General features: G+C 42.4%; 1 long non-coding RNA gene across 1 annotated transcript in view; it reads right to left on the reverse strand.

The window, feature by feature from the left end:
• LOC122494497 overlaps window positions 1-12,649 on the reverse strand; it is a 595,470-nt gene that overhangs the window by 448,846 nt on the left and 133,975 nt on the right. The gene's annotated exons all lie outside the window — the stretch shown is intronic.

Below are 12,649 nucleotides of genomic sequence, written 5' to 3' on the forward strand. Positions count from 1 at the left end.
TTCTGGAGGAGGAGAAATGGCAGAGGACAGATGGCAGGACGTGGCTCGCTCTTACACCGCGTGAATAAAGCCAGGGTCTGCTGCTCGGGAGCTGCGTGCTTTGCCGCAAAGCCCCGTCCGTCTCATGCTCAAGTACACGCTGCGGTTTCAAGTGGTTGTCGGTATGCGTCTTGTCCAGGGTTCCCTGTGGCGGGAGAGGGGGCTCCCTGCCCGGGGCACCTGGCCAGCAGCCTGGGGAGGAGGGCAGGGAGGAGAGGGGAGAGGTAGTGGAGGTCTGATGGCACCTCCAAAAGATTCCAAAGTAAATGCTCTCCCTCAGAGGGAACAGGGCACCGCCTAGAGGGTAAGAGACCATGCCTGAGCTCAGGTGTCTAGACGGGACCAGAAGACACGGGTGCTGATGCTACGAACCCTGCTCTTACAAAAGCGAGGGCTGGGGCTCCAGCCTTTGCTCTCACTCTCTTTATTATGAACCTCCTTCTTTCCTTTTTTCCACCTCAGTCTGTGAGGCGTGCGGGCAACACAGAACCCCAGGTCAGTAGAAGGTGAGGCCTGAAGAGTGGAAAACGATCAACTTCTCATCCTCAGTCGGGTGAAAATTATGGGACATTAAGATCAACTGATTAATTGCTGCATGTCAGGAGATGTCCTCAGCTTGGATACCCAGTATCTTAGCCAATCTTCACATCCACCTTACCATTTTTTTTAATGTTTATTTATTTCTGAGAGAGAGAGCGCGAGTAGGGGAGGGGCAGAGAGAGAAGGAGATACAGAATCGGAAGCAGGTTCCAGGCTCCAATTTGTCAGCACAGAGCCAGATGCGGGGCTTGAACTGACAAACCACGAGATCATGGCCTGAGCCAAAGTCCGACGCTTAAGTGACTGAGCCACTCAGGTGCCCCCTCACATCTACCTTATAAAATGGGTCCCACCTTTAGATCCCACAATTACAGACGGGGAAACTGAGGCATGGAGCAGTACTTTGCCCAAGATCACATAGCTATTAAACAGTAGAGCAGATACCTGAAACCCAGAGCTTTAAATCTGGGCATCTCACAGGTAGTCATTATATATATATTGTCAGCTTGGGATATGGAGTGTGAGATCTCTTCCTGTGAATATTTGAAGGACTGCCAAACAGAAGAGGGTGAGATCTGCTCTGGCTTCAAGGGCACTGAGACAACCCTCCCCATTTGCATAATATGCTCCCATAATTCACACATTTTATCCTCAAAACAACCCCAGGTAGCTGCCATAGAGACAGGAATCTATGACTCGGAGAGGAGAATTGCTTTGCCCAATCCACACGGTTCAAAGGCAGCATGGGCAAACTTCAAACCCAATTCTCTACTGAGTGTCCTGGGCCCGTTCCATTATGCTCCATTACCGACGGTATAAATTCAAGCAAACTTGACTCTGTGTATGCTATAAATCAGGCACTCTGCTAAGCTGTGAGATTCAAAGCTAAAGATAAAACAAACTTGCTTTTAAGAAGTCTAGTAAGAGAGATGTGAAATGGCCTCCTGAAACCTGACATTACAGGAACCATAGGAGTCATGTGGAACGTATGGGAGAAGAGAGAATGGGAAGGCAGACGTTCGTCTGTCGCGAGAAGTCCACAGAAGGTGATGTATGACACAGAGAACGCATGAGTGGACGGGCACCATAGTGAGATAATTTTGGTTCAATATAACAAAGAACTTCCCACCAGATTTGGCAGAGATAGAAAATTCATTTATTCTGACATCATCATAGAAGGATTTCAAGGGCTTATTTTTAGACCACATGGCCAGAAAAATTCTAAATATCGGGTAAAAGGTTAAATTTGATGGCCCTTTCTCACCTTCTCATAGCCCCAAAGGTAGGAGATCTCGGCTTTTCCCTAAACTCTTTGGTTATTCACGCAATTCAGTTCTATTCCCCAGTATCTGGTGGCCAGCAACCAGCTTCAGGCCCCGAGGGCTCCAGCCCGGTGTTTGACAATTTCTCAGCCCAAGGGAAGAGAGGCGCAAGAACCCACCGCATTTTCTTGATAGCTGAGTCCCAGGAGCTACACGCTCACCGCTCTGTGTCGCTCTTCTGCTGCTAACAAAGAATCTTCTCTAAGGCATCCCTTGCCTTTAGAGATGATCCTGGAAGGTAGGCTGATACCTTTCTGACACCGATTTACGCATCATTCCACAAACATTTACGGAATGCCAAATCCTCTGCTAGTTGCGGAGAGAACTTTTTTCGACCCCACAAAGGCCCTCCTAAGTCCAAATATAAGTGAGATAAATCATCATTAACTGAGGCCTAAAGGGACACAGGTTGTGCCTTTGGACCACTGCCATGGAGGCAAAAAAATACATCTGCAAGTTCTCTGTTACTTGTTAGGAGGAGCTTCAACAGGAGCTTTCAACCAAGTAATAAAAAGATGTGGCAGTAACACATCAGGGGGAGGGGGTCTATTCCAAAACGGAAACTTGCGCGAGACAGATTAATGGCACTCCCAAAGACGTCCATACCCTGATCCCAGAATCCCATACCTTGTGACTATGTTGCCTTACATGGCCAAAGGGGACTTTGCAAACGTGATCAGGCCAAGGATCTTGAGACAGATTATCTGAGCTTATCTGGTGGACCCAATGTAATCACAAGGGTCCTCACAACAAGGAGGCCGGAATGGCAGAGTCAGAGGCAGGTGCAGCTGGCTTTGAAGATGGTGGAAGGAGCCGTGAGCCAAGGGATGCAGGCAGCTTCCAGAAGCTGGAAAAGGCAAGGAACAGGTTCTCCCTGGAACCTCTAGAAGGAGTGCAGCCCCTGACAGGTTGATTTTAGGACTTCTGACCTCCAGAATTGCGAGATAATAAATGTGTGCTGTTTTGAGCCATAAAACTTGTGGTGATTTACTAGAGCAGCAACAGCAAGCTAATACGATATTATTTGTTGTCAGGCATATATCACATAATTTACATTCATTTGTTCAAAAAATACACTCACTGAGTAAGTATGCTGCTCCAGGAATCGTGCCAGGTTCTGAGGGCACAGCAGTGGCCCAAAGAGTCCGGAACATATTTATAGGCCAGAGAACAGTAAGTGAGGAAACAGGCCACAAAGGCGGGTACTGCTACACCCATTCGAATGTTAAGAACCTGAAGACACAGAGGACTAAAGTAACCTCTCCAAAGTCTTTTGAGTTACTAATGACCCAGCTGGGATCCAACCATGTCTGTCTCACAAACAAACCCGTGCCATTTTCACCACCTTCTCATTTTCCTTGGGGACGGCTTGGGATGCAGAGCTAAAATTCCTTCACGTGCCTCATCCTGTCATTTTCCTCTAAATTCCCGGAAGCTACACACATCCCTTCCTCGGATGGGACAGTGGCCGTTTCCAAAGCTGCTTTGAACCACGGTACTTCTCAACTTGCTTCTCTTAGGGACCACAGGCACGTATCTTGTTATACACAGCCCCTGATATTTTGATTATTTTGATGCAAATCCATCACCCATAATAAATTCCCCTGCTCTCCAAACGCAATCGATTTTAGAGGCATGAAAGCAAAAACGAAGTAAGCCCTGACAGTCTTCGCGCGTGTCCGTGACAGGAGAGGCCTAAGTGGCTGAAAGCTATTTTCCTCACCGTCAATCCGCCAGATGATCTTCCTTGCACAAACACATACCCATACGGTCTGGCTAATGCTTGCCTTTTCGGACATATGTGAGCAAATAAATGTAATTACGAGCAAGATGTAATCACAACTGCCTCGCTATTAAAGCTGTGGTACGCTCTCGTGGCTCGGCTAACAATATAGGCAGAAGAGTGGAACTGCTTGCTCCTCTCCCAGAAAGAAAAACATTCCAGAAGTATGGCCTCTTTAAAATTATATCTGCAAAAATACAACATTTAAATGCAGAATCTGACTTCCCAAGAATCGCACCAGAAAACCTTTTAACAGAAACAGCAGGGAGAGAAAGCTTTTTAAATCATGATACTCCATGAAGGATTATGAAAATGGGGGTCATCGCATGAGACAGAATTGCAAATACAATGAGGAAAATCTTCTCCTCTGTGTAAATACATGAGGACAATTTATTCTTCTCTGTTGAGCCATCAGGGGATATTTTCAGCTTCTGGAAAAAGGAAGGGAAAGAAGCCACCATGTCCAAATGGATCTGTTCGGAGGGATGCGCTGGGCTGCTGCCCGGTATTAAGGGTCAGCTGCTCACACACTCAACCAGGCTGCCTGAGAAGAACTGACCTAAGACTTTCCCAGAGCCCATTAAGCAACTGGGCACACAAAAGCTGACCGAAGACTCACTTGCGTTCAGTCCTTAAGAGAAGAGCAGAAAGGACAAACCTACCCACGTCCAAATGCACAGATACCAGCCTACCAGCCCAATGGTACATGCAGGACGCTCAGGCATCGACTATCTTCCTACTCAGCTCGTCTCTCAGAAACAGCCGACCCCACCAACTACGTTACTTAGTCAACACTGAGCGCTGGTCTCTGGTGAGATTTTCAGGGCGAAAGAGGTTACTCAACAGTATATCTTATTTCTAAGTTATAATGACAGATCTGTAAAAATAGCATCTTCGTGTTGCCATCTGTGTGTATGTTCCTATCTGTGCGGTGCACACGTGGCTGGTGTGGACACAGATATGCTTTCTTGAGGAGCCATGATAGGTAGGTAGGTAGGTAGGTAGGTAGGTAGGAAAGTAGGTAGGGAGGTAGACAGATTCTTCTTTTACTTGAAATTTCTTGGTTACTTACAAGGAAATAGTTGGGTAACTATCACAATACTGAGAAGATAAAGGGGAATAAGAAACACAAGTGTTCTGCCCTCAAGCGTACTATTATCTAGTTGGGAAAGACAGGTGAACGAATGAACAGAATACACCAATGCAAAGTAGGAAGTGCTCCATGAGATTGGGTGAAATAGGGCTGTTTCTTTGGTTTGCCCGCATAAAGTCTCCAAATCTTGACTCAGACTATGGATTGGGCTCACCAAGTTGAAATACTTTAGCTAAACTCCAAAAATTGTTTTGTTTAATGGGACTTTGTAATAAAAGTGAAACATTTTCTGGGAATGAGCAATACACAGAATAAAATCAACTACCTGGTCTTTCCTACACAACAAACTTTAATAATGCTCTATTTCTTCAATGTTAAAGGTCAGAGTTTTTCACACTTTAGCATGGCTGAAAATAGGATGTGTACCCTATCAGTGGAATCTCTAAACTGCAATGGATAGCATTTTTTTCTTTTTGGGATTATACATAAAATCATGTTGTGTCTTACTCTTAGATGCAAGGAATTATAACCTATATATTAATTGATCAATATAATAATTATATACAGAGTTCTGATTATGGTGTGGTGGACTGATCAGTGCTAATTACATTGTAGTGTGCTCATATATGTTTAACAACTAGTTCTCCAGGGGGAAAAAGTCCCTGATTTACAGCAATTGGCAAATTTTCATGGCGTAAATACTCCTACCATGGTCAATTTCAAGCTACCAAGGTGACATCCTTGAATGTAAGGTGGGAAGGGTTCAGCAAAATTGGCCAGGAGAGCGTGTGTGAGCTGGCCCCAACACACCACTGTACCCATGTCAATCTAGAGCTAATTTCAAACTCTTTCCCAGACAGCACGTCTCAGGCAGCATACCAACACTGGTTGGCTAGAACAGCCTGTAAATCCTGATCAGTGTTTGTATTTAATATCACCCTGACAATACTAAGTTATAAATAATCTAAAGTGCGGTTCTGATGTTAATGTTCAGTCCCTTCTCAACAGGCTCCTAGCCTCTGTTTGTGAAGGGAGTATTTCTATCCTTACCCTACCGAAATTCTGTTTTTCATCATCTGGTTTAGTGTCAGCTGCTGATTCCAATTTTTGTGTAATGTTATTCCATATTCCATAGCAATCTTCATTAGAATTGTATACATTGTAAAATGTATACATTTGGGGCTTTATACAAATTACAGAGGAGAGTTGGTCTCTGTCTGCAAATGTTCTGAGTCTACACTTGAAGGCTGAATATTTTCTGTCTATGGTCAAAGAAAAGGCAAAGGAGAGCCACTCTCACCACCTGTATTCAATGTTGTAATGGACATTCTAGCCAGGGCAATAAGGCAAGTAAAAATCAATCAACCAATGAATGAATCAATCAATCAACCAATCATGTGACTGATCATAGGATCCATGTGATCCCAATTGGAAAGAAGTAATTAAAACTGTTCTTACTCACATACGACAAGGTCTTCAATGGAGAAGACTTGGTGGGCCCCCCCCCAAAAAATGATACTGAAACTGATAAATGAGTTTAAAAAGGTTGCAGTATACAAAGTCAATACACAAAAATCAATTCTATTTCTATATACTATCAACAAAAAACTGGAAATCAAAATCTTAAAAATACCATTTAAAATATCTTTTTTTGCAATAATACTAGTTTTTATTTTATTTTTTACATATAATTTATTGTCAAATTGGTTTCCATACAACACCCAGTGCTCATTCTAACAGGTGCCCTGCTCAGTGTCCAGCACCCACTTTCCCCTCTCCCCCACCCTCATCAACCCTCAGTTTGTTCTCAGTACTTAAGAGTCTCTTACGGTTTGCCTCCTTCCCTCTCAGTAACTTTTTTCCCCCCTTCCCCTCCCCCATGGTCTTCTGTTAAGTTTCTCAGGATCCACATGAGTGAAAACATATGGTATCTGTCTTTCTCTGTTTCACTTATTTCACTTAGCATAATACTCTCCAGTTCCATCCACGTTGCTCCAAATAACCAGATTTCATTCTTCCTCATTGCCAAGTAGTATTCCATTGTACATATAAACCACATCTTCTTTATCCATTCGTCAGTTGATGGACATTTAGGCTCTTCCCATAATTGGGCTATTGTTGAAAGTGCTGCTATAAACATTGGGATACAAGTGCCCCTATACATCAGCACTCCTGTATCCCTTGGGTAAATCCCTAGCAGTGCTACTGCTGGGTCATAGGATAGATCTATTTTTAATTTTTTGAGGAACCTCCACACTGTTTTCCAGACCGGCTGCACCAGTTTGCATTCCCACCAACAATGCAAGAGCGTTCCCGTTTTTCCACATCCTTGCCAACATCTACAGTCTCCTGATTTGTTCATTTTAGCTACTCTGACCGGTGTGAGGTGGTATCTCAGTGTGGTTTTGATTTGTATTTCCCTGATGACGAGTGACGGTGAGCATCTTTTCATGTGCCTGTTGGCCATCTGGATGTCTACTTTAGAAAAGTGTCTATTCATGTCTTCTGCCCATTTCTTCACTGGATTATTTGTTTTTCAGGTGTGGACTTTGGGGAGTTCTTTTTTTTTTATGTTTATTCATTTTTGAAAGACAGAGACAGAGCACAAGCAGGGATGGGGCGTAGAGAGAGGGGGACACAGAATCTGAAGCAGGCTCCAGGCTCTGAGCTGTCAACACAAAAGCCCCATGTGGGGCTTGAACTCATGAACTGCGAGATCATGACCTGAGCCAAAGTCAGACGCTCAACCCACTGAGCAACCCAGGCGTCCCGGTGACTTCTTTATAGATTTTGGATACTAGCCCTTTATCCAATATGCCATTTGCAAATACCTTTACCCGTTCCGTCGGTTTTAGTTTTAGTTTTGTTGATTGTTTCCTTTGCAGTGCAGAAGCTTTTTACCTTGATGAGGTCCCAATAGTTCATTTTGGCTTTTAATTCCCTTGCCTATCTCTTAAAGATATGAAATACTTAGGAATAAATCTGATGAAAGACATGAAGGACCTGTACTTTGAAATCTATAAAACATTGCTGGAGAAATTAAAGACCTAAATAAATGGAGGATATGGGTCAGAAAGCTCAATATGGTTAAGATGTCAGTTCTCACTAATCAGTATCCCAGCAGGCTCCTTATGGCAGAAACTGAGAGTATTCTAAAAGCCATATGGAAACGCAAAAAAGCTAAAGTGGCCAGAACAACTATGAAAACAAATAAAGTTTTAGAGCTAACACCCCAGATTTCAAGATTTATAACAAAGTGCCAATGTGCAAACAACAGCTTTTCTACATGGGACAAAGGCAATTCAGCAGATGAAGGTAGTGTTTACAAGTGGTACTAGAATAACTGAGTATCCATATAAAAATATCACCTTTGATCCATTTACTTGCTAATATATAATATTAACTCAAAGTGGATCACAGGCGTAAATATTAAACTTCAAAAAGAAAACGTAGGAGAAAACATTTTTGACATTGGACTAGGCAATGATTTCTCAGACATGACATCAAAAGCACAATCCATAAAGGAACAAATTGATAAACTGGACTTCATAAAAATTTAAAATGTCTACTCTTCAAAAGATACTGGAAAGAGAATGAAAAGACAAAGCACAGACTGAGAGTATATATTCACAAGTAATATACTTGGCAAAGAATTTGCACTCAAAATATATAAAGGACTCTTGAAAGTCAATAATAAGCAAACCAACCACCCAACAAATAAAAAGATATATGGATTGCAAGTACATGGAAAGTTGCCAATATCACTGGTCATTAGGGAAATGAAGATTAAAACTATAGCCAGATATTGCTACATACCTATTCAAATGACTAAAATTAAAATGGCTGATCTCACTGGGTCTTGGAAAAGACTCTCATCTACTGTTGTGGGGATGTAAAATGGTACCACTACTTTGGAAAACAGCTTGGCAATTTCTTAAGATGTCAAAGTATCCACCTATCCTATAATCCAACTGTTCCAACCCCAGTTATCTGCCCGAAAGAAATGATTTGTGTATACAAAGTCTTTTACGTGCATGTTTGTAGACGCCTCGTTTATAATACCTAGAAACTGGAGACTCCCCAAATTTCCAACAACAGGTGAATGGTTAAACAGAGGCATATTCATACAACAGAATACTTCCAGGCAGAACAAGAATGAATATCTGATACACATCCCAGCATGGATCAGCCTCAAAATTGTGGTGAGCGAAAGAAGCCAAACAGCAAGTATGCATAGAATCCCATTGATGTGAAATTGTATAAACTACAAACTAATGTATAGTGACAGAAAGTAGATAGTGGTTGCCTAATGGGCAGAAGCGATTACAAAGGGACCCAAGGAAATTTGTCTACGTATATATCAAACTAGTGTTTACACATATCAAAACTTACCAAACTGTGCATTTTATATATGTGCAGGTTACTCTATGTTAATTTTTCATCAATAGAGCTCTTTTTTAAAAAAAAAAATAGCAAATACTGGAATGATTTTAGTGTCAGAATTCTTAAAATGTGCCTATGCATATTTTAGACAAAGTGGATTGATGATTCAGAATAAAGAGATAAATGCACTAATTTCACAATTTTTAACACAATGTATTTGTTCTGGGTAGTAGAGTTTGAATGCAAAGGTTTGAACACTTTCTTCACTTTTAAATTGGTTGTTTTGGCTTATGTGTATCTATTCATTCATTCATTCATTCATTCAGTAAATAGTTATTGAGCACTAACAACCAGCACTCTCCTAATACATTATTTTCTTTTAAAAGATGAAGTCTCTATTTCACGGAATTGCAATCTAGTAAGGAAGAGAGACAAATAAAATGCAACACAAGCAGGGGTGCCTAGCTGGCTCACTTGGTGGAGCATGTGATTCTTGATCTTGGCCTTGTGAGTTCAAGCCCCACATGGAGTGTAGAGATCACTTAAATTTTTTTTAATAAATAAAATAAAATGCAACACTATATGTATACCCTTTATTGGAAATTATCTTGTGTACCTACTATGTGCCAGACAATTAATGGTAGAGTTGAGCAAGCAACCAGCTTTCCTATCACCTAGGAACGTAAAGTTCAAGCTAAGAAATGAGTATCAAAGGAGTGACCATGATAAAGTACATGCTATGAGGCTGCTTTCTAAGGAAGCAACTGACAAAGGGGTCAGCCCAGATTCCCAGAGAAAAGGATGCTGAAACTGTGGTTTTGCCTTCTAACTATTTCATGCTATCCTGAGTACTGGATTTGCAGCTCTGTTTCCTACATTTTAAGGGTTGCCTTCTAGGAAGGGCATCTGGATGGTCCTATGCGATCACCATCATAGTCAGCCTTTCTGAAGCAGCAAAAGAAAAATACGGATGATACAGAAAACAGCAGGTGCCAGGTCCTAACAACATAGGAGATAACCCACTGTGGCCAAAAGATAGTCAAACTGTAATTGGGGCGTACAGTATTTCAATCATTCCCAAATAGATAAGACAGATTTCCCCCAAATTTTCCATTGCCCTATCTTTGGAACAGCTTCACATGTGGCTATTTTTAGCTACATCATCACAGTAAAGGCTAATCAGCTGAGGCATTACATACTGAGTCATGCCAACGTCTACTTAATAAGAAAGAACACATTCTTTAAATGTGGCAAGGATAGAATATATATACCTCAATGGTACTGAACAGAGGGGATAATTCCCAGAGGTGCTTAAATTCCGAATCAGATCACTTTCCAGAAGCCAGCAAGAACATGTATTCAATATCAGATTTTCTGTGCTCAGATTGTCTTTCTTCGAGTCCTTACTCCAGCAGAAACATGAAGGTTGTTTTTTTTTTTAATATCAACACTGCATCAATAGTGTTTCATGAGATAACATGAAAGGATAAAGTCATTTTTTTCCTGCAGTTCAAAGTGGTCTTACAGGAAATTTGCTGTCAGTGGCACCCTCTGAGACCAAGTCTTTACCAGAGAAGGCAAGTAAAGCCAGTGACCGCAGCAAATAAACATTCTTCTCGCTACCTGGCTTCTGGGCTAAGAGTGATTTTAGTGGGGCCAGAGCTATCACTCTGGTGTCTTCTCTCAGAAACCTTCTATTCCTTGTCCTCTGACTATAAGATACCAAACCAGATTTTCCTATATTTCATACACCACGCCACTGGTCAGTATAAGCCTCAAAAGAGGCCGGTGTAAAAGGGCTGTAGATCATTTGAGCTGGGAAGAAATCAAAAGCACCCAGCCCACCCTTCTCATTTTGTAGATGAGGAGACTGTAGCCCACAGAGTTGGGGTCTTCTCCACTATCACATTTCCATTCACTCAATAACTATCTGCAATATGCTACACCTGTGTCATTAAGTCCCCATAGCATCTGAGGATGTAAGCGCTATATACTAATCTTTTAGATGAAAAATAAAAATGTGACTCCGAAGTCTGGTATGTTGTCTAAGATTTTAAGTGCCATAACTGAACCTCAAACTTGGATCTGAAGACTCTAAATCCGGTGTGTCTGACGGGTGTCAGAGATGTTACAACTCTTAACCCAAGTTTTTTAAACTTCTTCTATCAGTAAAGCAGAAGGACTTGACAATGCAGCCATTTAAATCACTCTGCTACGACCAATCCAAAGTCTTCCTCTGCTTACGAGTGGCCTCTGGTGAGGGTCTTGGGCCATGAGTGTTTATGATCTTGTCAGGCCCTCAGCCCTTTGCTGTGAACCTCATTAGATGTCCTCTTCCGGCAACTCTATTCCATTACATGCAGAAGTGGAGTAAATGGAGTACAGAGGGTCTTCTCAGGGGAAAGATCAAAATAAAAGGGGGTGACTGGTTAGAGACTGTTTCTGGGGAAAGGGATGATGCATATGAGATTCACCAGGTTTACAAACACATCAGGTCCCCACAGAACCTGTCATCTGCTGTGCGTAAAACGCCCACAGTGATGTTTCCCAAATGCACATCTGCTCACATCTCTCCTCTCTACCCCTTTGCCCTCAGGATCAAGTCCAGGCTCATTAACAGGGCTGGCAAAGCTCCCTGTGATATGACCCCTGTCTTTTTCCATCTGCAACTCTTCTTGGCAATCTGATCCACTGCTCTGCTTTCTTCATATGCATACCTACCTTCCATTCTCCCCCTCCCCAAGGGCCCCTCTCCCCTCTAGACCCTTGAACAAGCTGTCCGTTCATCCAGTGAGACTCTTCTCAACCTCCAGGATAAGTTCAGATGTTACTCTTTCTGAGGAGCCTTGCTTGTGCCCCGAACCCTGTAACAAATGGACCCAGGCTGGGCCTCCTAGTCTCTCCATTTCATGGCTATTGTCACAGAGCAGTGAAATAGCCTGTTTAATTTCACCCATCTACCACTATATTGGAAGTTTCCAGCTCACCAGTGTATCCGAGGCCAGGCTCAATGTCTTACCCACAGGTGTTGTACAATAGTTATTTCAGATGAATGAATGGATGGATGGATTAATTAGTTAATTAATTAATAGTGCTATGACTTGTTCTATAAACAGTTATAATTAGGTTGCTTCCATTGAAGGCAACCAAGAATGACAAGCAGTTTAGACCTGTCCTTCCAAGCGATTTTTTTGGAGAGTTCATGGGGTCAGCCCAGCACAGCAATCTGTGTTGAAAAGACTGCCCAGGGGGCATAGAGAATGCATATTTGCGACACACACCTGAGAGGCTCAGGAGGGTCCAAGTTGCTCTGAAGCATCATCGACCAATAAACAAGGGGACTCTAAAAGCAAATATGCAAGGTCTTCTACGCTACAGAATTTATTCCTCGTTGATGCTGAAATGGAACCTGAGACAGACAGAGGCTTAATGAACAAAGACTCTGGAAGAGGCAACCTGTCTTTGGGTAAAATGAAATCACTCCCGATT

Source organism: Prionailurus bengalensis, chromosome E2 (genome assembly GCF_016509475.1).
Source record: "Prionailurus bengalensis isolate Pbe53 chromosome E2, Fcat_Pben_1.1_paternal_pri, whole genome shotgun sequence".
Lineage (NCBI taxonomy): Eukaryota > Metazoa > Chordata > Mammalia > Carnivora > Felidae > Prionailurus > Prionailurus bengalensis.